This window comes from Zingiber officinale, chromosome 6B, assembly GCF_018446385.1.
Source record: "Zingiber officinale cultivar Zhangliang chromosome 6B, Zo_v1.1, whole genome shotgun sequence".
NCBI classification, from domain to species: Eukaryota; Viridiplantae; Streptophyta; class Magnoliopsida; order Zingiberales; family Zingiberaceae; genus Zingiber; species Zingiber officinale.
In genome coordinates, this window is record NC_055996.1 from 105,715,113 (window position 1) to 105,741,223 (window position 26,111).

The window sequence follows — 26,111 nt, forward strand, 5'->3', positions numbered from 1 at the left end:
TATGGACGAACTCATTGTGCACATTTAAGACACAGTATTGTGGTGCTTGTTGTTTGCAGATGATATTGTTTTAGTAGATGAAACATGTTAAGGAGTAAATGCTAAACTAGAATCTTAGCGGAAAACAATAGAAGGGAAATGTTTTAGGCTTAGTAGATTAAAGACAAAATATATGGAATTTAAGTTTAGCAATATTAGACGTAATTAGACAATTGTTAAGATAGGAGATGACGAGTTACCGGAACCGAGAGCTTTAAATATTTATGATCATTTCTACAAAATGATGAAGGGATTAAGAGAGATGTCTTACATAGAATACAAGTAGGATGGTTGAAATGCAGGAGAGTATCGGTGTTTTATGTGACCGTAAAGTACCTCTAAAACTTAAAGGAAAGTTCTATAAAATTATTAGATCTACTATATTATATGGAGCTGAATGTTGGGCTATGACTCGAGCACATTAGCAGAAGATGAAAGTTGTAGAGATTAGGATGTTAAGGTGGATGCGTGGATATACGAGGATGGACAAAATAAGAAATGAGAGCATTAAAGAGAAAGTTGGAGTTGTATCTATTGAGGGAAAATTCCGATAGATACGTTTAAGATGTACGGCCATGTATTAGACGATCAATAAATGCTCCAGTTAGACGATGTGAAACTATGACAAACACGCATATCAAACGAGGAAGAGGAAGATTAAAAAAGACTTGGTTAGCAACAATAAAATAAGATAAAATTTATTTAAATATAGATGATGATATAGTAGGAGATAAAGCTCAATGGTGTAAGGGATTCATATAGCCGACTCCATCTGGTGGGATAAGGTTTGGTTGTTGTTGTTATTGTTTGAAAGTAGTTAAAAAATCACAAAACACAAGGAAGCTATGCACTTCACACCAATGCAAATGATATCACATAGAATCAATAAAATATTTTTGAGGTCCTTATGCAATTCAAGACACTGTTCTGGCCAGGATACTCTGTACCCATATGTACTCATTTGGTATATAGTATGCTACGATGCATTGATCATTCTGTGCAGACATGTGAATGGAAATATTAGTGTGATTCTTGGCAATTAGACACCTATTTTCTGAATTCATGAATTATGTTCAAGGTCAATAAAATAAAATTGTTTTGTACTTGTGGGCTAATTGCTTCCATATCTCTTGATTCACTTTGGTTTCTTATTCTAATTGAAGCTTTTGTTTTTTTATAGGATCTTGCCGCCTCTATTCCAAAAGGAAGTTTGGATTGGGAAAGAGCCTTGCGTTGTCTTAGACATGCACTTCGTACAACTCCTTCGCCTGATTGGTGGAGACGTGTACTCCTTGTTGCCCCTTGTTATAAACCTCCACAGACATCAACACCTGGTGCTGTTTTCTCCCCTGAAATGATTTGTGAGGCAGTTGTTGACAGAACAATAGAGTTATTAAAGATCACAAACTCAGGTAATAAGGTGCCAACTTAAGATTTTCTTACTAGAATATCTATATGCATACACAACACATGCATATGTATATATGTACATGTGTGTGTATATATGCATGCATGCATGCATGCCCAAGTTGGAATTATTGGAAGTATTGGAAGTGTTTATATAGAATCTCAATTATTAGGCTACCTCTTTTCGATGGTAAATAAGTGTTTGCGTATGTGTGTGCGTCTTGTATCTGAGGTTAATGAGAAATACATATTTAGATCTTAATGATCCTAGGACTGAGCTACACTGATTAACTACGTATCAGACTGCATATGTTCATGGATCAATAGATGTTATTTTCTTGCAAATACGTGCCTTTTCTTTTTTCTCTTATCAAATATGAGTGTTAGCTGCATTGCTTGAGAGAGGGATGATATTAAATTCCTCTTGAGTTGGGCACTTTTTTCTTTGTTTGATTGTTTGCTGGAGGGAAGGGAGGGATGATGTTAGACTCTATCCTGAGTTGGAAGTATTGGTACTTGTTAGAATAAGTAAAAGGGTATTTTAGTCTTTTGGTGTATATCTTCTTTTCTATATAAAGGCCTAACTCGCGGGGTTCCTATGACACGAGATTTTAGGTTTTGCTTTAAACATGGTATCAGAGCCAAAACCCTAATTTTTTTTTTTCTCTACCCCGCGCCGAATTCCTGTTCCCTCGCCCCGCCTCCCTCCCTCTCTGGTTCGCGACATTTCTTCTCTCGCGGCTAGGGTTTGCGCGACGGCAGCTCCTTCCTCGTTCTTCTCTCGCGCCGCCTCCCTCCCTCTCTGGTTCGCGACATTTCTTCTCTCGCGGCTAGGGTTTGAGCGACAGCCCTCCAGCGACGGGCCTTTCTCCAGCAGCGAGCGCCGTCTCTTTCTGCCGCGCGAGTTTTCCAGCGGTGACGACCTGCTGTTTCGTGGACGCCGAGCTCAGCCTCGTATCCACCATATCTTCGTCGCTTCTTCCTTGATCTCTTCGTCATCCTCTTCGAGGCTCGCAACCAAGGATTGAGCACGAACCCCGCCTCTGCGTTCGATTGCGCTGCGCTTCGACCTGATCCCTCGCGGGAGAGGAGCCTTTGCCGTTTTCTGTTGCACATAACACTTCTGCTCTGCTCTGTCATCAGCAGCCAAGAACTTTCTGCTCTACTCTGTCATCAGCAGCCAAGAACTTTCTGCTCTACTCTGTCATCAGCAGCCAAGAACTTTCTGCTCTATCATCAGCAGCCAACAAGCGCTTGACGCCAGAAGAAGCACTTCTGGCAGAAGCAAGCACAGTCTGGTTCACAGTTCTATTCATGGCTACATCTGGCACCCCAAAGCCAGATACCTCAATCTTTACCAACCATATTACTGCACCCCTCTCTTCCGAGCAGTTGGATGGTAAAAATTATATCTCCTGGGCATCTCACATTGAACTTTGGCTTGTTGGACAGGGGTATGAGACACATCTTACTCAAACTGAAGAAGATGTTCAAGACGCCGATCGTCTTCTGTGGAAGAAGGTTGACGCTCAGTTGTGTTGTATTATCCGAGCCACCATCCATTCATCTCTTAGGAATGTCTTCCGTAGTCACAAAACCTGCAAAGCTGTTTGGACACAAGCTCAACAACTCTTTACAAACACCTCTCGGCGACTCTATCAAGTTTGTGAAGATCTCATGATTATCCTCAACGCCAATCAGATTAAGAATTCAATGCCAACTTATCTGGGTTCAGTTTCTAGCCTTCTTTGTGACTTCAATGAACTGCTCCCACCTGCAGCCGATCATATTGAAGAGCTTGAAAATCGGAAGAAATTTTTTATGTCTTTGGCTTTATATGGTGCACTTACAGATTATTCTCATGTCCGTGACCAGATCTGGGCAGCCCCGAAGCTACCATAGAAAATACAGGCGACTCTTCTCGTGTCCCGCTAAAGTCTTGACGATGCCTTCTTACATTCTGTCGACTCGTCGATTGGTCTCTCGACACAAAGGACCTCTACCTCGCAAGGGTGGCAAAGGACGCCCTTGGTGTGATCATTGCCGACCGGGACACACGATTGATAAATCTTGAGTCTACATGGGCGTCCTCGTCTTGCTTTCAGTTATTCGGAGTTACATTGCTCCTTGACTTCCACTTCACAGTTGACACGATTCGACTTCACACCTTTCTATACCGACTTTCTGAAATGGTTTAAGGATCGGCGGGCTTGGTTCCTCTACCATTGCGACTGGTACTTCCTTCTTTGGCATATCTCGTTCTTGGTCCTTGGGTTCTTGATTCGGGCCACCGATCATATCATGTAATAAATTCCTTTTTCCTCTCTCACTACCGATAATTTACCAATGGTCACTATGGCGATGGTTCCCAAACTCAATCCTGGGTATTGGTATTGTTCATCCTTCTTCATTTCTTTCAATTCATAATGTTCTTTATGTTCCGGCGCTCCTTTTAATTTATTGTCGATAAGTCAACTTACGATCTCTTGATTGTGTCATTTCTTTTACTAACACGTCTGTTTCCTTCGAGGAGGATGAGGAGGATGATTGGCTTCGGATGTGAATCTCGCCTATATAGGCTTCAACAACACTCTTTTGTTGGTTCGGGGGTCTCCACTTCTTATTCATGCTCGGTTAGGACATCGGTCTTAATAAGTTGAAACAATTACATCCTAGCCTTTCTCACTTAGAGTCTTTATCTTGTGCGTTAGTGTCAATTAGGTAAGCATGTTCGTAGTTCTTTTTCTCCTCGTATTGAGTCGGGCTATGCCCTCTTTTGCTTTGGTTTATTACGATATTTGGGGTTCGAGTCGTGTTTCTTCTACAATGGGGTCAAGGTATTTTGTTACTTTTATAGACGATTTTTCCCGTTGTACATGGTTATATCTAATGAAGGATCGTTCAGAATTGTTTTCTATTTTTGAATCCTTTTTCCTTGAAATAAAAACTCAATTTCGTACTTCCCTTCGAACTTTACAAAGTGATAATGCACGCGAGTATTTGTCCACTCAGTTTCGTACCTTCTTGACATCTCATGGTGTGTTGCATCGCACGTCTTGCCCTCATACCCCTCAACAGAATAGGGTTGCAGAACGCAAGAATCGTCATCTCCTTGAGACCACTCGGACTCTTCTTCTCCATTCTCATGTCCCTCATCAGTTTTGGGGTGATGTCGTACTTACTGCGTGTTATCAATCGCATGCTTTCATCCACTCTCCAAGGTAAAATTCCTCATCAGGTACTTTATCCACATCAGTCCCTTCATCCTCTACCACCTCGGGTCTTTGGTTCTATTTGTTTTGCTCATGCACTTGATCCCGGCATTGACAAACTATCTCCTCGGTCTCATAAGTGTGTCTTCCTTGGGTACCCACGGTCTCAGAAAGGGTACAAGTGTTATTCCCCTACTCTTCGTCGGTACTTCATCTCTGCTGATGTCACATTCTTTGAGTCGGTTTCTTTTTTTTTGGTCCTTCCGCTTCACAGGCCGAGGTTTCTCCCTCTCCACCTGCACCAGTGACTATCTTTTATCCTCCGGAGGCGCCTCTATCACCTCCGACCTCGTCTCCTCCTTTACAGGTTTATCAGCATCGTCCTCGTTCTGCTTTGCCGCCGACCAACACTGACACTGCTGTGGGCACATCTTTGGAGCCAAGTCCTTCGTCGTTTCCTCCGGTCCCATCTCCTGACTCTGATGTTCCTATTGCAATTCGAAAGGGTATGTGTTCCACTCATAATCCTTCTCCTCACTATGTTTCTTTAAGCTATCATCGCCTTTCCCCATCCTATTATTATTGTCTGTCTTCCTTGTCGTCTGTTTCTGTTCCAAAGACTGCAGGTGATGTCTTTGCCCATCCAGGATGAAAACAGGCTATGCTTGATGAAATGAGTGCCCTACAGAGCAGTGGGACTTGGGACCTCGTTCCTCTACCTCCTGGGAAGTCAGTGGTTGGTTGTCGATGGGTGTTCACGGTGAAAGTTAGTGTAGACAGCACGGTTGATCGGCTTAAGGCTCGTCTTGTCGCTAAAGGCTATACTCAGGTATTTGGATTGGATTATGGCGACACATTTTCTCCTGTTGCCAAGATGTCTTCTGTGCGTCTTTTTCTGTCTATTGCTGCAATTCGCAATGCTTCTGGTGCCGTCAAAAGATTCCGGCGATGCCAGAAGCTACTGGCGACAATTCAGGACGCTCACGTTTGTTGCTCGAAACGTCTGCGCTTGCGGTGCCAGTTTCGCTCCCCAGGCAGAACGGTAAATTTAGTTCGTGCCGCCCGGCACGGAACGGATTTTCAACCCTTGGTTGCATCTATGTAGTGGTTTATGTTGATGATATTGTCATCACAGGTAATGATCATCTTGGAATTTCACAAGTAAAACAACATCTTTTCAAATATTTCCAGACAAAAGATCTCGGCAAACTCAAATATTTTCTAGGGATAGAAGTGACACAGTCTAAAGATAGGATCATTATATCCTAAAGGAAGTATGCAATGGATATCCTGGAAGAAACAGGAATGTTAAACTCAAAGACAGTCGACAATCCCATGGATCCTAATGTCAAGCTCCTACCAAATCAGGGGGAGCCTCTTTCAGATCCTGAACGGTATAGGCGATTGGTAGGGAAACTAAGCTACCTTACTGTCACTCGTCTGGATATCTCATTTGCAGTGAGTGTAGTAAGTCAGTTTCTTAGCTCTCCATGCAAAGAACATTGGGATGCAGTAACTCGCATTGTTCGGTATATCAGGGGTGCACCAGGAAAGGGTCTTTTATATGAAGACAAAGGACATACTCAAGTCGTAGGGTATTCTGATGCAGATTGGGCAGGATTTCCCTCTGATAGAAGGTCCACTTCTGGATTTTGTATATTTGTCGGAGGTAACCTTATTTCTTGGAAAAGCAAAAAACAGAATGTTGTGGCAAGATCCAGTGCAGAGGCAGAATATCGAGCTATGACTATTGCTAGTCAAGAACTTATATGGTTAAAACAGTTGCTTTAGGAACTAAGGTTTGGAGAGGTTATACAAATGTCACTCATATGTGACAATCAAGCCGCTATGCATATTGCCTCAAATCCAGTCTTCCATGAGAGAACAAAGCATATTGAAGTTGACTGTCACTTTGTCAGAGAGAAAGTCATATATGGAGAAATATCTACTAGCTTTGTCAACTCAAATGATCAGCTAGCAGATATATTCACTAAATTACTTAGAGGTCCCCGGATTGACTACATATGTAACAAGCTTGGTGTATATAATCTATATTCTCAAGCTTGAGGGGAAGTGTTAGAATAAGTAAAAGGGTATTTTAGTCTTTTGGTGTATATCTTCTTTTCTATATAAAGGTCTAACTCGTGGGGTTCCTATGACACGAGATTTTAGGTTTTGCTTTAAACAGTACTATTTATAATAGAATCTCTGATTCATTAGGCTGCCTCTTTTCGAGGGTGAATAAAATAAATATCCCCTAACTTGGTGTTTGAGGGATCTGATGATTTCAAATTCCGTTCCCAAGTCACTCATTAACTTGTTGTCTGAGGGAAGGGATGACTACATATTTCACTAGTGCATATTTTCTCTTGTTTTAAAACCTTTGCTGTAGATGTTACAGCACTGTCTCAGTTTGTAATACTTCACTGATTCACTAACATTTCAGTTGCAGCTTAGGGCCAATATGTATTAAGTTGCTGCCATGTGACTTGAAGGTCACGGATTCGGGTCTCTTGCAAAGTAAGGGAAGGCTGCGTACACCCTTCCCCGGGACCCCACATTGGTGGGAGCTTCGTGCATTAGACTGCTTTTTTTATTTTTTATTTATTCTAGAGACAAAGATATCCTACAATCTTGAAATTCTAGACTTATTGCATTTTTCTATACCAGTTTATGTTTTTCAAAAGGACATTAAGAAATCAATCACAAATTATGTTCTTTAAAAGTCTGTTAAGAAAGCAATTACTTTCTGCACATATGTTTAAACTTTCTCAGTGGATATGAAACTTTGGATAAAATACATTATATAACTAAAGACCAACATAGAACTTAAAAATTGTAGGTGTGAGAAACTTGTACAATCAGTGACACTAACAATTAAAAAAATCTATTTTAACCTTAGTTAATGCTTATTGAAGCTTTTCAGTAATTCTACAAAACATGCTGCTCTTGTTTGTATTTTCTGATTTCTTGAAAAAAGGAACTTTTTTCTGAGACAGATGTTCTTATTGCTCTTTCGGAGAATAACTATCCATGTCCTTTTTCACTTTCCCAGAAACACAATGCTGGCAGGAATGGCTTATATTTGCAGACATTTTCTTCTTTCTAATGAAGAATGGATGCATTGATTTTCTTGATTTCATTAACAAACTCACCTCTCGAATCACAAGAGGTGACCAACAGATTCTGCATAGTAATCATGTGACTTGGCTGCTTGCACAGATTATTCGCATTGAGCTTATGATGAATACATTGAGTTCAGACCCAAAGAAGCTGGTTTGGATGCAAAACTGTCATCCTTTTCATTTTGTTAATCATAAAAGGACTGCTACCTGACCTATTATGTTTCTACATTCTTTGCCTTTCTATAAGAAACAGAACAATCGATTTAAATAAAATTTTCATCTTTATATCTTCTTACCTATTTGGTTGAGGTTGACATCACACTTTGCTGTTAATCTAGGATCATAATTTGTCACTTATAATATAATTTTACGAAAGTTGCTTGACTAGGTTGATTAGTGAAAAGTTAGGCTACCTAGGAATAAAAGTTGTATAGTGTTGCATGGTGCATCATACTCTTGTTGAGTTATTTAGGTATTTTCATATTTGTATTGCACATGTAACTATTTGGACAAGTTGATACAGAGTGCCTGGTTAAAGTGAAGAAATCATTAAGATTATTAGAATAAAGAGTGAGATTGAAGGGGTCAGGAGTTTTTGGATTCTTGTGTTATATCATTCATTCCTATGCCAAAAACAAAATTTAATAGGCCTTTGATGTGATAGGATTCAGTTTTCTCTGCATCAAAATATCAGACAATTAGAAACATGCAAGAAGTTAATATGATAAGGACCTTTTAAAATACCGACATGGTTTGCAATGTTATAAGAAAAATAAAAATCTACTAGTGAAGCGACAAATAAAATTGATAAGAGTTGATTAGATGTACATGACAGATTGAAAATTGTATTCCTAACCCATTTTTATAGATTGATAACATGACTTATTCTTTATAAAATAAGAAATTTATCTAATTTGTGAGAAGTTTTTGAGTATCTGGAATATACTCAAATCTAAATCTATTTAAGAGTTGTAGCTCCTCTAATTTGTAATGTTATGTTATGTTTGCATCTAATATTATGTTTCATTTGCATCTATAAATCTATAATTTAGATTTATGCTGCTGTGGTATGTCAGGTGGAGACTACAAAAAAGTTCATTTCATTTCATAAAGAAGATAAGAATATTGATCCAAGTAATGTCAGTCCTCAAGCAATTCTATTGGATTTGATTAGTAGCAGTCAAACTGTACGTATTTGGTCTTTCAACACTTCAATTAGGGAGTACATCAACAATGATCAGCTTCAGAAAGGAAAGCAGATAGATGAATGGTGGAGACAAGTAACCAAAGGCACTTATATTTCTCTATATCCTTGCAAAAATATTCATTATTTGCTTCCAATGCTTGTTTCTATATCCTGATAAACCTTGGCCTTTTTTTTCACATCGTGGAGAAATTGATGCTTGCATCATACTTACTTTAAACAGCAAAGAAAAGTTAAGGCTCGCTTTGATAACCTCCAATAACCAGAATGTCTGTGATAATTGTTAGGCCATTCTTATTCCACAAAGGCACAAGCATATAGGAGAGCCTGGTTGGATATGCTCCTACGCCTTTAGTCTATTGTATTACTGAAAACTGTTATATGGTGTATTCATCATTCATAGCTATTTTTGTTCCATTTTATTCAATTTCATATCTAAATTTGTTCTGTTGCTATTTTGTTGTATTGACACTTCAATTTTCTATATATACGCATACAAATTTCCTTTCTTACTAGCTTGAGCTCAAGACTTGAAAATTATCATTAAATATTCCTTATTCCATTGCATTTAAGAGTCATCTCTCTTTGATTCTCCACTAGAGTTCTTGGTTTGATGGGGTGATGGTCCTTCGGTCAAGTCATTGACGATCATGATGTTTTTTAGCATCGGTAGTGTACCTCTACTGGCTTTCTCAATGTCTGTTAATATCTAGTTGCACTGAAGTGTTTCTTGAGCTCCTCCTGGCTTGCCCTCTTCAACTCTCTTTTCCACCACATTTTGCCATATTGCTTCTACCTCTGCTCTATGAAGGAATTAGTCTTCCCTAAGATGGATCCCCATCACATTTTCTCCCTCTTCACGTGTAACTTTAGCTTTTTCTTTGCTTAGTGCCTTTGTTGTCTCCTTTTTGCAGAAGGCTTAATATCTTGGTGAAGAACTACGATATTTCCCACATAGATCCTTCTGGGATCTCAATATGATCATCTTTCATCAGCCAGGTTATTTGCTTAGACATTCTCCACCAAGCATTCGATTGTTGGCTTTGGGATTGGATGCACCTTTATTGTAAGATATCTACTGCGTATCTTGGTACTTTGCCACTGCTGGGATCCCTCTGTGGATATTCCCTCCTCATCTTGCTCCCAGTTGACTGCACCTCCCTCACACAATTCGTCCAACTGATTGCCAATTGTTCTCATGAACTTTTTCTAGATGAACTTAACTGTTGCATGCTTGGATGTACCTCATTTGTGAAGTCATCATTGAGCTCTCCATCTACCTCAGTAGCCCATTTCAACTCAAGGGCCAGAAAATTTTCTCTATCCCTTCTAGATCTGCGAAAATGCTGTTGCATCTTATTCTTCTTGTCAATATATGCATCCATCCCTCAAAACTGGAGTATTGCTCACTAATTATTGCATACCATCAGGATCCTTGGTTAAGTACTCATCCATTCGACTCAGATTAAATCATGCATCTTGAATTATCCATTGCCTAGCAGACATCCTATTATGGTCCATGAGGATCATCTATAAGACAAACTGGCCATCTGATTTAGCGAAGATGATAATTTGGAATTTTTGCATTGATGAAGATTTTATAAGCATCTCGTGGACTTGAAGATTCTACAAATAATACTATGGGTCAAATAAAATGTCAGAGATGGTTTCAGTCGGCAATACAAGAATCTCTTCAATGTCTAACAATTTGTTATGTTGATTGTGTCTGCACGGAAGGATTCTGCTATCTTGGGCCTAAACTTTATATATATATACTTGAGACATCTTCAGAGAGGTGTTAATAGTATCTACCTGCTATCTTGGGCTATTCATATCTACTTTTGTTTTGTTGCTATCTTGGTGCATTCGTACTTCCGACATTTCTTGTGCATGTATACACATCATGTCCAAGAGGATGCCTGATTCCGACATATCTATGACATCTGAATTAATCATAGTGATGCTTGATTCCTGAGCTATCTAGATGTTCCATTTGCTTAATTTGGCAATCATAGAATTTTATTCCCTATAATTTGTTTCAGGAGAACGTACATTGGATTTTATGAGTTTAGATGATCGATCTATGGGAATGTTTTGGGTTCTCTCTTTTACAATGGATCAGCAAACGTGTGAAGCAGTTATGAATTGGCTTTCATCAGCTGGAGTAACAGAAATCCTACAAGGACCTAATATGCAACCTAATGATAGGATGATGATGATGCGAGAAACTTACCCTCTATCTATGACATTACTTTCCGGGTTGTCAATCAATTTATGCTCAAAGCTTGCATTTCAACTTGAAGAAGCCATATTTCTCGGTCAGGTATAGAAAATTTATACACTGGAAAACTTTTCTAAAGAACTACGCTTTTATCTGTGGCCACTTTTATCATGCACTATTATATGGTCGCAGACTTTGTTAATATGGCGGGCTGCATGAATCACTTTCACTAGTGTAAGAAAAATAATGGATATTTTTTGTTAGATAAGTAATAATCAAAGATTGTTAGGAGTTAAGAACAAGTGCTTTGGATGTCAAGGTCTTTTTCACTCAAGACACGCAGCCTTGGGATGGTTCTACACAAAGTTCTCATAATTTTGAGTTAATCTTCATCTTATCTTTTCTTTTATAATGAACTTATAAGTTTAGAAATTTCAATGTTAATACTGATTTTAATATCAGCTTATATTAGTGAATACCAAACCGAGTTAACACATGATAAGGGTTGGCAAAGGTTGGACCATGCTGACCTAGTTCTAGGTCAGGCCCACCTCTCGCATCTCCTCCTACATGATTTATTTTCTCTACAATAAGAAATTTACAGTTTCATGGTCAATTAAATTTAAATTTTGCTGAAGCAATAACAACAACAACCACCACCAAGCCTTATCTAAACCCTAAACCCTAAATTTTATTGAAGCAAGTTGAAAAATATCTAAATAATGAACCATAATGGAAAATGCTTAAATAATAATTAGTAGTAAACTATAAGCAATAATTAATAGTTATTTTTTATAAATAATGAAAATATTTTAATTAAATAGTTAATAAATCAATAATATTTAATTAATAAAGGCTAAGTAATTGTGTAACTAGTAATAGCAAGTATTTTGATTTTTAGTTTTTTTATTAGCTTATTAGGTACTAACTTAATAGGTGATCACATGTATCAAATTATTACCACAACTGAGTTTGCCACTTGCACTTCCTCCATTCTTCACTCCACTTCCCTCTAATTCCTACCTTTACCCTTATTCATATACTCACCTTATCCACAATTCCTCGCTTCAACTTTCACCTCTATTGCCAATTCTCTACTCAACCTCTACTCTTTGCAACTCCAGCCCTACCTCTATGATGAGCTTTTTCTTGCTTGGTCTTGATCATAGAAGTTTACATAAAACTTGATTCACTTGTCATAGGCAATACTTTATTGATGTTGGGTGACACAAATACAGCATGTGCTTGAGCTTGCCCCAGGCATGAATCAAAGATGAGCTTGGGCTGGAACGACATCTTCTTGATGCACATACCAAGTATGGGCCTATTAGTTTCCCTCAGTTTATCCATTAAAATGGAACCAAATGACCACAATACTCCTTTAGTGTCAACAAACACCAATTTATTACATTTGACTGCAAAATTGTCAAAATGGAGTCAAATGAATAAGCCACAGGTTTGTGCAGTAGGATTAGGTTAATTAAATTTGCATTTTTGAAAATGTCTGCAATTTTTTAGAAATCATAATTAGACCCTTCAAAAACTAAACAATATAACACTATCACTCCTAGTTCAACACTGATACTCCTGTTATCCACTTGCAAAAACTTACGAGGCATCCTACTCCTAGATACTAGAGTCCTAGTTACAGGCTGGTAGATATTTCATTCAGAATGAGAAAAATCATGTTATGGTATCTTAACACTGTAATAACTCACCTGTTCAAAGCTAACACGTTATCCTCTATATATAAAATTGCAAATTATAAGAATTAACTTAATATGCTGGTTAGGATCTTGGATTTTATTTTTATCCTGCTAATTTCTGGAGGTGTTAAGAGATTAAATTGTGGGACCTTTATTCAAGTTTATTAGAGTTCTTAAGCATCAACCTTGGACATTCTTAAACCTCGTGCACCAATGTTTTTCTTGCATGAACTATTGTCCAATAGATTATTAAGCACCATGCAGAAACTACCATCTATGTGTTCAGACAATCAGATCCTGTTTTTGCCAGATTGGTTGCATTAGATTGTGTTTATATTTTCTGGTTGATATTACTGCTAAATTGTATCGGTTGGTTGGAGAATTTTTTTTCCCCTGAAACTTCAATCTTGTTTCCACCTACTAGGTTAGCATTAGTTAATACAACTATTTGATTCTCAAACTGAATAAATTACATCAAAGATGTTGGTTATGTTTAATCAACATGCAATATTTTGCATACTAGTGATGGCATCTTTCATTTTGTTGCTGGATTACTTATTTATTTTAAAATTGAATAAATTATATCAAAAATGTGGTTGTGATCAATCAACATGCAATTTCTGTGGACTAATTTTGACAACATTTTGTTGTAGGCCATCCCTAGCATTGCCATGGTCGAAACCTATGTCAGATTGCTGCTTATTGCTCCTCACTCCTTATTTCACCCTCATTTCACGGTATAATTTGTGACTGTTGACCCCCTTACATTGTCGTGATAGAACTGAAACACGGATAGGGTGAATGCTAGATGGCTTATATTTAGTAAATACATGGTATATGCAAATATATTAATGAAAATTTCTCCCTTTTTTTGTCAAGCAAAGGCAATTATATATTCCATATAAATAGGTTCGCTTTTCATGGGGTATTGCTTGCACTTGTTTTCTTGTCCAGTGAACTTTCAGATTTGGTTGGGGCATGTTGGAAGTCAAATCTTGATGTGTAATATTCAGATCTAGTGGCTTGTCATTAGCGTCCGTGATCAATGTTTTAAAACAGAAATGGAAAATCCATGGCTTTGCTTGTTTATTAGTGTTGCCATGACTATCGTGTCAAATTTTTATTGATTCATATTGTTGCGGTGATAAAGAGGGACCCACCAAGAGAGAGTCAAAAGCAGAGATAGCAACTAACGTGGAGGTCAAAGTCAGGACGGTTTAGAGAACCAACGGACTCACCAAAGGTGGGCCGAGCAGTGGAGGTCTACTGTAGTTGTTGATCGGCGAATGACTAGTCCGAGCAGAACTCCCGTACAACCAAGAGCACTACGGCAAGAACATCAGGTGCTCATCACGGAGCGAAGGAGCGTTAAGGCGATTGGAGTGCTTTCCCGGTCGGGCGGTAACAATCTACCGAACCAAGTCATTGCAGGAAACAACAGAGGTCTATCGAGCGGGGATCCCCTAACGAGCGGCTCCCCGCTCGGCCAAGCAGTGGGACCCTTCTCATATCTATTGATATCCCTTTGTGAGATAATGTCGCTGACAACGAAAACTTGGTCAACAGACGGATCGTACGACAGAAGCTTCTACTGTCTTATCAGGGAAGCTAAGGTATAGTGTCAGAGCCACTTTTTTTGACATGTTCTTTCATAGGACAATTTGGAGAATGTGCTCATGCCTCGAGGAGTATGCACATTACCTGCTGGGGCGTTATATAAAAGGGGTCCATGCACCGACAGAGGTTCGTGTTATTCACTATTCACGCCTGTGCTTATTGTTGCTTCGCTTACTTTCATTTTTCCGATGACTGACTTGAACGTCGAAGAGCCAATGCCGGGGACCCCTTCCTTGGCTCGGCACTGACGTTTCTTATGTTGCAGAGCGGAGGGAGGTCTACAAGCGGTCAATCAGAAGCCACATCCCCAACCAGCGTTCTTCACGATTTTCGGACAGGATCATATTGGTGTCGTCTGTAGGAATGTAGCCTGTATTTGAAACGCGAAGATGGAGGACGCTGGACGGCTCACGACAATGACATTGACGGAGGAATTAGATATGCTGATACAAGCCCGAGCAGTAAAAATGGTGGAGCAACAACAACAATAGGCACTAGTTGAGCGCCAGGTACATGAGCCCGTGGCATCAGCAGCGGGTTAGCAAGCCGGATACAGACCGAGCGGAACATGTATTCGTTCGGGGGTAGAATAAGAAGCCTATTGACATATATGGGGACGTGCCCAATGCGCTGATCCCCTTTTATCGCGCGTTGTTCTAGACTCCATCAGAGGAACCGTGCCGAGTGGACAGGGAACCAGGACCCTCTTCGGACGACGCGCCCGTTCGGGACGCACGGAAAGGGAAAGCACCAAGAAATGATGATTCGCCCGATCGGATCAACCGACAGTTCTCTTAGGGGATCTTGGACGACCCCCTGTCCCAACATTACACACCACTGACGATCGGGGAATATAATGAAACGACCGATCCGGACGACCACCTGGCCAAGTTCAATTACGCGGCCACACTCCATTAGTACACCGACGGAGTGAAGTGCTGAGTCTTCCTCATCACCCTTTCAGGATCAGCTCAACGCTGGTTCAGACGTCTACCGATCTGAACAATTCACAGTTTCAAAGATTTTCGAATGACATTCTTGCACCACTTCACCAGTAGTCGTCGCTACCAGAAGACAAGTGTTAATCTGTTCGCGTTGAAGCAGGGGCCCAAGGAGGCACTGAGGGCTTACATTAAGCAGTTCAACCAGGTGGTCATGGATATTCCATTGGTCTCCTCGGAGATATTGGTAAATGCCTTTGGCCAAGGGCTTACCAAAGGAGAATTCTTCCGTTCCCTCATCCGGAGACCGCCAAAAGACTTCGACCACCTACTCAGGCGGGCCACTGAATACATAAACGTGGAGGAAGCCCAAGCGGCGTGGAGGAAGGAAGCGTCGGCTGAGCATACTGCTCCCTGGAACGACAGCCTACCACCAATTATCAACCACCCAAGGGCCCTCGATCGGGAGTAGCGCAGCCGCACTCGGAGCCTAGAACACATGCCGTGCTGCATGTAGCAGCAGGTCACCCGAAAGTGCGAAAGGCAAGTCATGAGTGCCGTTGTTTTGCTCCTTCCATCAGTCGGTGACGCATAACACGCGTGACTGATACGACCGGACGCCAATTTCAAGCAAACCGGCTCCTTGAGGATATAGCCGTCGGTTACCATCTCCCGATCGGCATTATCGCCGCCGATCAGCCAGGCGGAGGGATGAAGAGAGAATGTTGGCCGAACAACGCCATCATCAGCCTCAAAGGAGAAATAACACAAGTCCCGCCCGAGCTTCTGCTGAGTGGAACAGACCTTCAGCTTGAGAGGAGGAAACCCGGAGCAATGCCGCTCGGAGTGAAATTGGAATGATCGCCGATGGGCTGACCGACGATGATTCCAACCCAGCGAGAAAGTCGCATGCCCGGCGGCTAGAGATATATGCGGTTGGATACAGCAAGGAAAAGGCCGAGGGATCTAATATCAGCTTCGACCCCCGAGACTTAGAGCTGGTCGTTTGCCTTAGGCGAAATCATGATGTGTTAGCTTGGTCAACACATGAGCTCCTGGGCATCTCGCCAAGCGTGGCTCAACACGAGCTTCATGTCCGACCGGACTCTCGGTCGGTGAAATAGAGGAAGAGGGACTTCAGTGCGGAACAGAACCAAATCATCTTAGCGGAGATAGAGAAGTTGATAGAAGTCGACCACTTCTGCGAGGTGCAATTTTCGAGCTGGCTTGCCAACGTCGTGTTGGTCTCCAAGTCAGGCAACAAGTGACGAGTTTGCATCGACTTTCGCGATCTGAACAAGGCCTGCCCAAAAGACTTTTATCTCCTGCCTCAGATAGACCAAATTGTGGACTCTACTGTGGGTTGCGAGCTAATTTGCATGCTGACGCATACCAAGGTTACCACCAAGTGTCGCTCGTCCGGGAAGATCAAGAGAAGGTCAACTTCATCACGGCTAACGGTGCGTATTGCTACAATGTCATGCCGTTCGGACTAAAGAACGCCGACACCACTTATCAAAGGTTGATGAACAAGGTGTTCCGACGGCAGATCGACCGTAACATGGAGATATATGTCAACGATATCTTAATAAAATCCCTTCGAGGGATTGTGTCGTTCCAGGGAGCAGTATGCTCAGCCAAACTTTAAGGGCGTATGGAATCAAGCTGCGTATGGAATCAAGCTAAATCCAAACAAGTGTCTCTTTGGAGCAAAGAGTGACCGCTTCTTAGGCTATATCGTCATTGAACGAGGGATTGTGGCGAATCTGAGAAAGGTGAAAGCGTTGCAGGACATGCCCTCACCCCGCAACTTGAAGGAGGTCCAACGGCTGACCAGACGGATCACAACATTATCGAGATTTATCTCCAAATCGTCCGGCCGGAGTCACCCGTTCTTTAAGATACTGCGTTGAGCGACGAAGTTTCAGTAGGACACTGAGTGCGACAAGGTGTTGGAAGAGTTTAAGGAGTACCTTACCTCCTTACCTGTATTGGCGAAACCCAATGCCGACGAGCCGCTTTGGATTTATTTGTCATCCACAGAATATGCGGTTGGCTCGACGTTGGTGTGGTAGAACGACTCTGAGCAAAAATCGGTGTATTTTCTAAGTCATGTATTAAAAGATGCAGAATCCCGTTACACGAGTCTCGAAAAATTGGCATAAACATTAGTACTTGCCACTCGGAGACTCTGACCATATTTTCTATCACATCCGATCGTAGTGATGACCAACAGTGCACTGGGAAGAGTCCTCCTTAACCTAGAAGCATCCGAACAGCTGATCAAATGAACCACCGAGTTAAGCAAATTTGACATACAATATCAACCGTGGACAGTGATCAAGACCCATGCCTTAGCTGATTTTGTCACTGAGGACCAGAGCGCCGAGCCGGACGCGTCTTGGAAGATACATGTAGATGACTCATCCACTCGGCAAGGTAGCGGGATCGACGTTCTCTTGATTTCGCCGCGAGAAGACAGGATGCAGTTGTCCGTGCGGCTGGATTATCGAGCTATAAATAACGAAGCTGAGTATGAGGCTTTGATAACTGGTTTACAAGAGGCTTGACATGTACGAGCTACGAGAGTCCTCATCCACTCAGATTCAAAGCTAGCGGCTCAACAGCTATTGGGCATGTTTAAGATAAGTAATGCTCGACTCAAGCTATACGCCGAAGCTTTCGAAAAGTTGGAGGCTAGTTTTCAAGAAGTGGTTATCTGGAAGATCCCTCGATCGAACAACCAGGCCACTGACGAGCTGGCTAAGTTAACTAGTTCATTATCACCGATCGTGACATATCAGCTGGTTGAACAGGTCTCACTGGTGGCGCATATCGGTAGGATGGACGAAATAAACTTCCCAAGCGATTGGAGGACACCACTGACAGAGTTCCTCTGATCAGGCGTCACATCAGCCGATCAGGAGGAAGCTTGCTTGTTGAAAAAGAGGGCCGGTCGGTTTATCATGATCAGGGATCAGCTATATAAAAGAGCTTTCTAAAGGTCGTTGCTCAAGTGTGTCGGAATGGAGGACGTTCAATACATCTTGCAAGAGGTTCATCAAGGCTCCTGCGGAAGTCACTCGGGCGGCAGATCACTGGACCGAAAGATCCTGTTGGCAGGATACTTTTGGCCCACATTGCAAGATGACGCTGCTCGGATAGTGGCCACTTGCTTGTCATGTCAAAAGTATGATAACATTCCGCACCGATCCACCGAGAAGTTGAAAGCGTCCACAGTGTCTTGTCCATTCGACCACATGGACATCGTTGGACCATTTCCAATAGCAACTGGTCAATGAAGATTCCTACTCGTTGCAGTAGATTATTTATCAAAGTGGGTGTCTTGTCCATTCGACCAGTGACATGGACATCGTTAGACCATTTCCAATAGCAACTGGTCAACGAAGATTCCTACTCGTTGCAGTAGATTATTTATCAAAGTGGGTAGAGGCCGAGCCGCTAACCAAGATAACCAAGCATATTGTCATCAAATTTATATGGCAAAATATCTTATGTCGGTTCGGCATCCCTCGCCAGCTCGTCTCAGACAACGGAAGACAGTTCGCAGGACGGAGGCTCAAGGAGTGGTGCGAAGGCTATGACATTGCGCAGGCTTTCACCTCAGTGGCCTACTCCTAGAACTATGGCGGAAGTCACCAACTGGAAATCCTCAAAGAGTTATGAGCTCGGCTCGACCATGCTGGAGGCCGCTGAACTCCCCAGCGTATTGTGGGCCTATCGCACCACACCAAGAGAGGCGACAGGTGTCGCCCCATTCCATATGGTGTATGGAGGTGAAGCAGTGGTTCCAGTGGAAATGGGAGTAGAGTTCGACCGTATGCAGCTCTACGACGATGGAAACGTCGAACGAAGACTCATTGAGCTTGACTTGGTAGATGAAGCACGGGATAAGGTCGTCGTCTGGCTCATGGCGTACAGGCAGCACATGAAGCAGAACTACAATAGGAGGGTAATCCCGAGATCGTTACAGGTCGGCGACTCGGTATGGAAAAGGGTGAAGTCGGTCAGCGATGTCACCAAGCTAGAAGCCTCTTGGGGAAAACCCTACAGAGTAATTCAGAAGCTCCACTCGGGAGTCTACTACCTGCAGGACGAAGACAGGAGAAGGCTCGAGCGGGCCTGGAGCACAAATCATCTCTAGCCTTATAAGGTCGGGTGAGAGGTTTGTGGTTAAATCTAGATATACTTGTATGAATGTATGTCCTGTGTGTGCAGGAAAATAATGAATAAAGATCCCAAGTGTTCCAGACTATTGTGTCGTTCGACCAAGTTAAGAGTCGAGCGGTGACTATAAACTCATATCTACACAATCAACAGTCGAGCGACGACTATAAACTCATGTCCACGCAATCAACAGTTCAGTGGTGACTATAAATCTTAGTCTACGTCAATAATCGAGCGACGATTATAAATCCTAGTGTACGCAATCAAAAGTTGAGCAGCGACTATAAATCCTGGTCTACGCAAACAACAGTCGAGTGACGATTATAAATCCTAGTTTACGTCAACAATCGAGCGACGACTATAAATTCTAGTCTACGTTAACAGTCGAGCGGTGACTATAAACCCTGGTCTACGTAATCAACAGTCGAGCGACGACTATAACCCTTGTTGATGAAGCAACAATCGACCGGCGGCTATAAACCCTCCTGTCGATGATAACAGCTAAGTGACGGCTATAAACCTGAGATCACAACTAATGATAAGTCATGTGACGACTATAAACACCGGTCCTACTACCGATTGGCAGAAAAGATTCTCGCTAACAAAAACATAGAGGTTGTTCGGCAAACACCGAAACAAGCGGTTGTACGGCTCGCCAACTAGTTACATTGACGAGCGGAGGTGCAAGAATGCATACTTAGAAAATTTTCACAAAACGTTATAAGGTGGTCAAGACGCTAGATAGCTCCACTGGGCCGAACGGCGATACATGGAGGAATACTTACAAAATTTAACAAAAGGAGGAGGCGTCGAATGAATGTTCATTCATTGACACTTAGAAAAATTTTTACAGCACATCTGTAGAGAGTACAAAAAGCGGCTTGCGAAACAGAGAGAAGGATTACTCAAGATAGTCGAGCACATCGTTTGGCAATGACTCGGTCAGTTTTTCTCTGTTTATGATCTTGTTGTTCATCGCGAGAGGGAGAAACCGCCATCCTTCAGCTATTGAAGGGCCCATCGATACCAAAATTGAAGAGGCAAAGCGCTCGATTAGTGAGTTGGTCGTTGAAGGGGTCCGAACGGAGATAATCACGCTTGAAAACTTCAAACCGGCCGTGCTCTGCATCTTGGTAAATTTTGAAGGCCGCTCGGGACGCCTCCAACTCGGCTTTCAGCGTATCCTTGGCGTCGAGCTGAAGCTTAGTAGCCACTTGCTCTTCCGATCAGCTCTCCCACTCGGTGACCAGAGCGGCCTCAGCATCCTTCAGACTTTGCGCCAAGACCCTAGCCTCTTTATTTTTAATCTCTAAGTCCTCTATAACTCGAAGCTTTCGGGTATTGGCGGAGTTGATTTTGAGCTAAAGTTGCTAAGCTGCTTGTTGAGTCTCTCAATTCGCGTGGTCTGTTCGACACTCTTGTTCTGCTAAGCTTGAAGTTGTTTGGAGCTCCTCTCCAGATCGGCCTTCAGTTGGGTCACCTCGCCAGTCAACTGCTCCAAACGCGCCCGGGAAGCCTTTGATGGGGTGCTTGGAGCGCGCAGCTGTTGAACTTCATGCTCCAAAAAGGCTAGTCTCTGGCACATGGCCAGACTCTCGACCCAAAACTGCAGAAAAAATAAGTTAGTAAATGCTGATTGGGAAATAAACAGGTGAGCATAAGGGTAATATACGTACCCTAGTAGCTTTCTAGGTATGACTGTTCGCGAGCTCCTCCGGGGAGATGGTCGCCAAGCATCGACCCATACTTGTGCCAGTAGCCCTTGGATCCGAATATGGTGTTCGAGGGAATGGGGCTCGGCGTCGTCCGGGTGGCGCCACTCATCAGTGGGCAAGTGGATGATGACCGGTATATGCCTCTGGCTACTCGGACCAGAAGGCTCGAAAGTCACTTGGCCCGTGGACTTGGGCATCGGGGATGGCCGGATAGTAGATACTCGTGCGGTCGGGAAAGAGGAGTAGCGGCGCGCATATGGTCTCTGACAGTAACCTGGACAGAGAAGGTGTTCGGTCAGATGATACAGATGTAGGAATCGGGACGGCTGTCGGCTCGAGAAAGGTGGGTGACAAAGTCTCACCCCGTTCGAAGGAGGGGTGTGAATCGGTACGGGCGGGGGTCTGTAAGGCGGAAGTGGTTGATCGAGAAGAAGCTTCCCCGCGGTGCCTCTTGCGTCGTATTAGAGGTTCGCAGGAGGTGGCCGACTCTGAGGGCACCACGATTGGTAGCATCGAAGGCTGATCAGGAGGGAGGTCAGCTGTAGCAGCCGCGGTACCAATAGCCGTTGTCTGACTTGCTCCAGCCTTACTGGCCGGCACGTGGATCCCTCCAACTTCGTTGGTTGGGTCATTGGATTGCTCGACCTGTTGCAGGCGGTGAGTCTGCAACTCGGCAATGCCTGCGGTGTTAATCTCTGTGTCCACGAGCCTGCTCTTGCCGCTGACGTGCCCTCAGCATGATTTGTTGAACTACAAAAAAGGAGGAAAAATCAGTTAGATTCAAAGATAACGATAAGACAGAGCATACCTAAGGTCATGGGCAGTTGCGTGCGGATCGGCTCAGCTCGAACACGTAAAGGACACTCTCTAACAGTAGCCGGTGGATGCGATACTTCTGATCAACCAAACTGGAGGCTACTTGGAGATAGCCTGATCGACTTTGGTATTTTTCGAGCGACGGAGACTGCTTCACTTCCATCTGCTAACCGGTTGGGAAGTCTAGCCGAGGGGGAAAGCGAACGAAAAAATAGTGCTCTCTCTAGTATTTATTGGAGGTCGGCATTTTGTCAAAAAAGACAGAGTCCACTCGGCCTTGAAACAAAAAGGTCCCTGGCTCGGACAATTTGAGATAGTAAAAGTAGTGGAATACTCGGGGGACTAAGAGAATGCCGTGCAGACGAAATAGCACGACCACCCCGCACAGCAATCTAAAGGAATTGGACACCAATTGGTGCAGGGATATATGAAAGTATTTACGCCCGGCCGAGAAGAAAGAGTGAATGGGAAATCGAAGACCAACGCAGAATTGGTCCTTAAAGAAGGGTAGGAAGCCGACGGGAGGTTCATGGGGCCAGGGGATGAGAATCTGATAGTCGGAGGGGAAACAGTAGGTGAGTATCATCTGGTCAATCTCATCCCCGTTAAACTTAGTTCCGGTGGAAGTGTACCAAAGCCCAGGAATGGACGGAGGAGGGTGAGGTTAGACAGCTATAAGAAATCGAGAAAGAAGCGAAGCGTGGATTTAGCAAAGGAAAGAAAGGAGAGGCTTTGAGAAAGTTCGTCGGCAAAGATAAGGAGGTGAAGCCTTACAGAACGTGCTCGAGATCGAAAACGCGAGGAAGTGTAAAGACGACGACGAATAAATAAGGGCTTATAAAGTCCAGCGAATGATCGCTCCGAGCCGTCCGATCATGGGTTACAAAAAACAAGGACAAGATCTGGCCATGGAATTTGAAAAGGCGTCTGTCACACCATCAGCGGATATCCGCCTGTCACATCAAGCGTGCGGCGGCAGAGAGTGTAAAACCTAGGCTTGTGAAGTTAGATCCGAGCGTCAGCTACACACTCAGGTCAGTAAGACGAAAGCAGAACGACCACTAAGAAGACTATAATCTGATCAGAAGCTCGAGAACAGAGAATGCCTAATCAGGAGGTCACCAAAGACACTACGAGTCTAGTTAGTCGGACTTACAACATCCTTCGACTAGACTTGAGGGGAAGGCTTGTGATGCGGTGATAAAAGAGGCCCACCAAGTGAGGGTCAAAGGCGGAGATAACAACCAATGTGGAGGTTAAAATCAGGGTGGTCAATGCTAGAGAACCAACAGACTCACCAAAGGTGGGCCGAGTAGCGGAGTCTACTGCAGTTGCTGATCGGTGAATGGCTGTCCGAGTAGAATGCCCATACAACCAAGAGCACTTGCGCGGAGTGGAGCATTAAGGCGACTTACCCGGTCGGGCGGAAATAATCTACCGAACCATGCCATTACAGGAAGCAACAGAGGTCTACCGAGAGGGGATCCCCGACTGAGCGGCTCCCTGCTCGGCCAAGCAGTGGGGCCCCTCCCATATCCATTGATATCTCTTTGGGAGATAATGCCGCTGACAACGAGGCATGGTCAACAGGCGGCTTCTACTGTCTTGTCAGGATTTACGTGCGTTATTAAGGTATGGTGATAGAGCCACTTTTCTGACATGTCTTTTCATAGAACAATTTGGAGAATGTGCTCATGCCTTGAGGAGCGTGCATGTTGCCCGTTGGGGCGCTATATAACCATGCACCACTGTTGCTCCGCTTCCTTCCATTTTTCCGGTGACTGAATTGAGCGTCGGAGGGTCAATGTCGGGGACCCCTTCCATGGTTCGGCACTGACGTTTCTTTTGTTGCAGAGCGGAGGGAGGTCTAGAAGCAGTCAACCAAGAAGCCACATCTTCAACCAATTTTCTTCACGATTTTCGGACATGATCACATATAAAGTTGAATAAGGATGAATTGCTCAATATGGTACTGAATCACACTATGAGTTCTTATAGTTGGATCATGTCTTCATATAAATAATACATATGACAAGATGCATGAGTAACAATTGGGGAAGCACCACAGCAGTGAACTAAAAATGTAAATTGAATGCCAAGTAGTTGTGAGTGTAGGACCACATAGAGTGTTATTGAAGGGGTTGTCTAGTGAACTAAAAGCTAGTAATAGCAGTGATACTTAGTCAAATTTATAGCTAATTCACTCTAAACCAAATAAGTAAATAAAGAAAAAAAATAGTTGCTTGTACAATGACTGTGAAGATGGATGTACTGAGTTACTAGAAAGGATAAAATAGAAAATATGAATATTTTTGAGCAATTAAGTTTAGATCCAATAGATAGTTATAATGAGAGCAAATAGGTCATATGATATGGACATAGTTGAAGATGGCTAGTTTCAACAGTTAGAGCTTAGAAGAATTAAATCTATTAGAGTGGAAAGTGTAAAGGGCAAAATAGCACAAAGGAAACAATATAATGAACGATTTAATTAATTTGAATATTTCTAATAATATAATCTTGCATGTAGTTTATTGGAGGAATAAAATTCAAGTAGTTTATAATAAGGCTTGATGATAATAAGGTTTTGGCTGATGTTAATTGCTTAGTGCGATGCCCTTTCTGGCTTCTTAAGCAGTAAGATCAAATCTTGCTTTGGTTATTGCAACAATCTTGATCATCTCTCAACTTAATTGAGATGCTATGTATGATAGATCTGATTGGAGTTGTTAACTGTGGAAATTTACCTCACTGAAGTGACCTCTGCTGTACTGGTTCAGGAAATTGAATTGTTCAACCGAAAAAAACCCTTACCTAATTGATAAATTTACATTATTTTTTTGCTAGCAATATATTAGAACAATGTGCTCTTTTGTAACTTTGTTTTTTGTATCTGCAGAATTTGACCCAACGATCATCATCTTTTTTGAACAAGCCTGGAGTGTCTATATTGCTCCTTGAGATATTAAACTACAGACTACTTCCTCTATACAGGTGCTACAATGAGATATCCTTTACCATGGTCGCTCTAAAAATCTAAAAAAGTTGTTTATTCCTTATAGAATTTAACTTGGATATTTCATGGTTCATATTTAGTTTTGTTGATGATGGAAATCTTGTAGATCTGCAATTACAACTTTGACTAGATAAGCATTGAACGAGTTAAAGTAGTATATGAAGACCATGTCTAGCTGTTTTGTGCCTTGATCTTGTCTAAATTTTCTATTTCATCCTGTATTGTATTTTTTTTCCAACTACTAAATAGTTGGATTGGCCAAACATATGAATACATAACTTGTTCTTCTCGAAAATGGTCATATGCTAGTCATTTTAGGTTAGCATGAAGTTATGAATCTTTAAAAAGGCTATTGCTAATATTATGAAGCATGGGTTGGACAAATGTAAATGGTATCTACTATCTACTATCTACTATCTACTATCTACTGGTCAATGAAAGCGGAACAGAATAAAGACTCTGTAACTATAGATATCTTATTTTCTACTTTCCCTTTTTATTTTATTCTCGAATATCAAGCAATACCTGTTAACATTGTTGGTTGCTACTCGGAAAACCTATAGGTTCCACTGTACAAAAATTTTGTACAAAGATCTGAACCTTTTCCTAGCTACCATGTGTTCTTTTAAATTAAATTTTGGATCGCCTGCGGAACTTAACACGTTTGATCCAAAACTTAATCTATTTGTTCTTTTAGGTTTTGACTTGGATCTCCTGCGGAACTTAACACGTTCGACCCAAGTCTCCTTAAGTTATTAATTCCATTAAATATTAATTTCCATAAAAGGTTCCCAGTACTGACGTGGCGAGGCACATGACCTTCTTGGATATGGGAGCAACCACCACCGACTAGACAAAACCTTTAATAGAAAGCTAATATTTAATTTCCTTAAATAACTTTCGG

At 42.2% G+C, this 26,111-nt stretch overlaps 1 pseudogene; it reads left to right on the forward strand.

Annotated features, from left to right (window-relative positions):
- Window positions 1–26,111, forward strand: part of LOC121988701 — a 61,599-nt pseudogene that overhangs the window by 15,226 nt on the left and 20,262 nt on the right.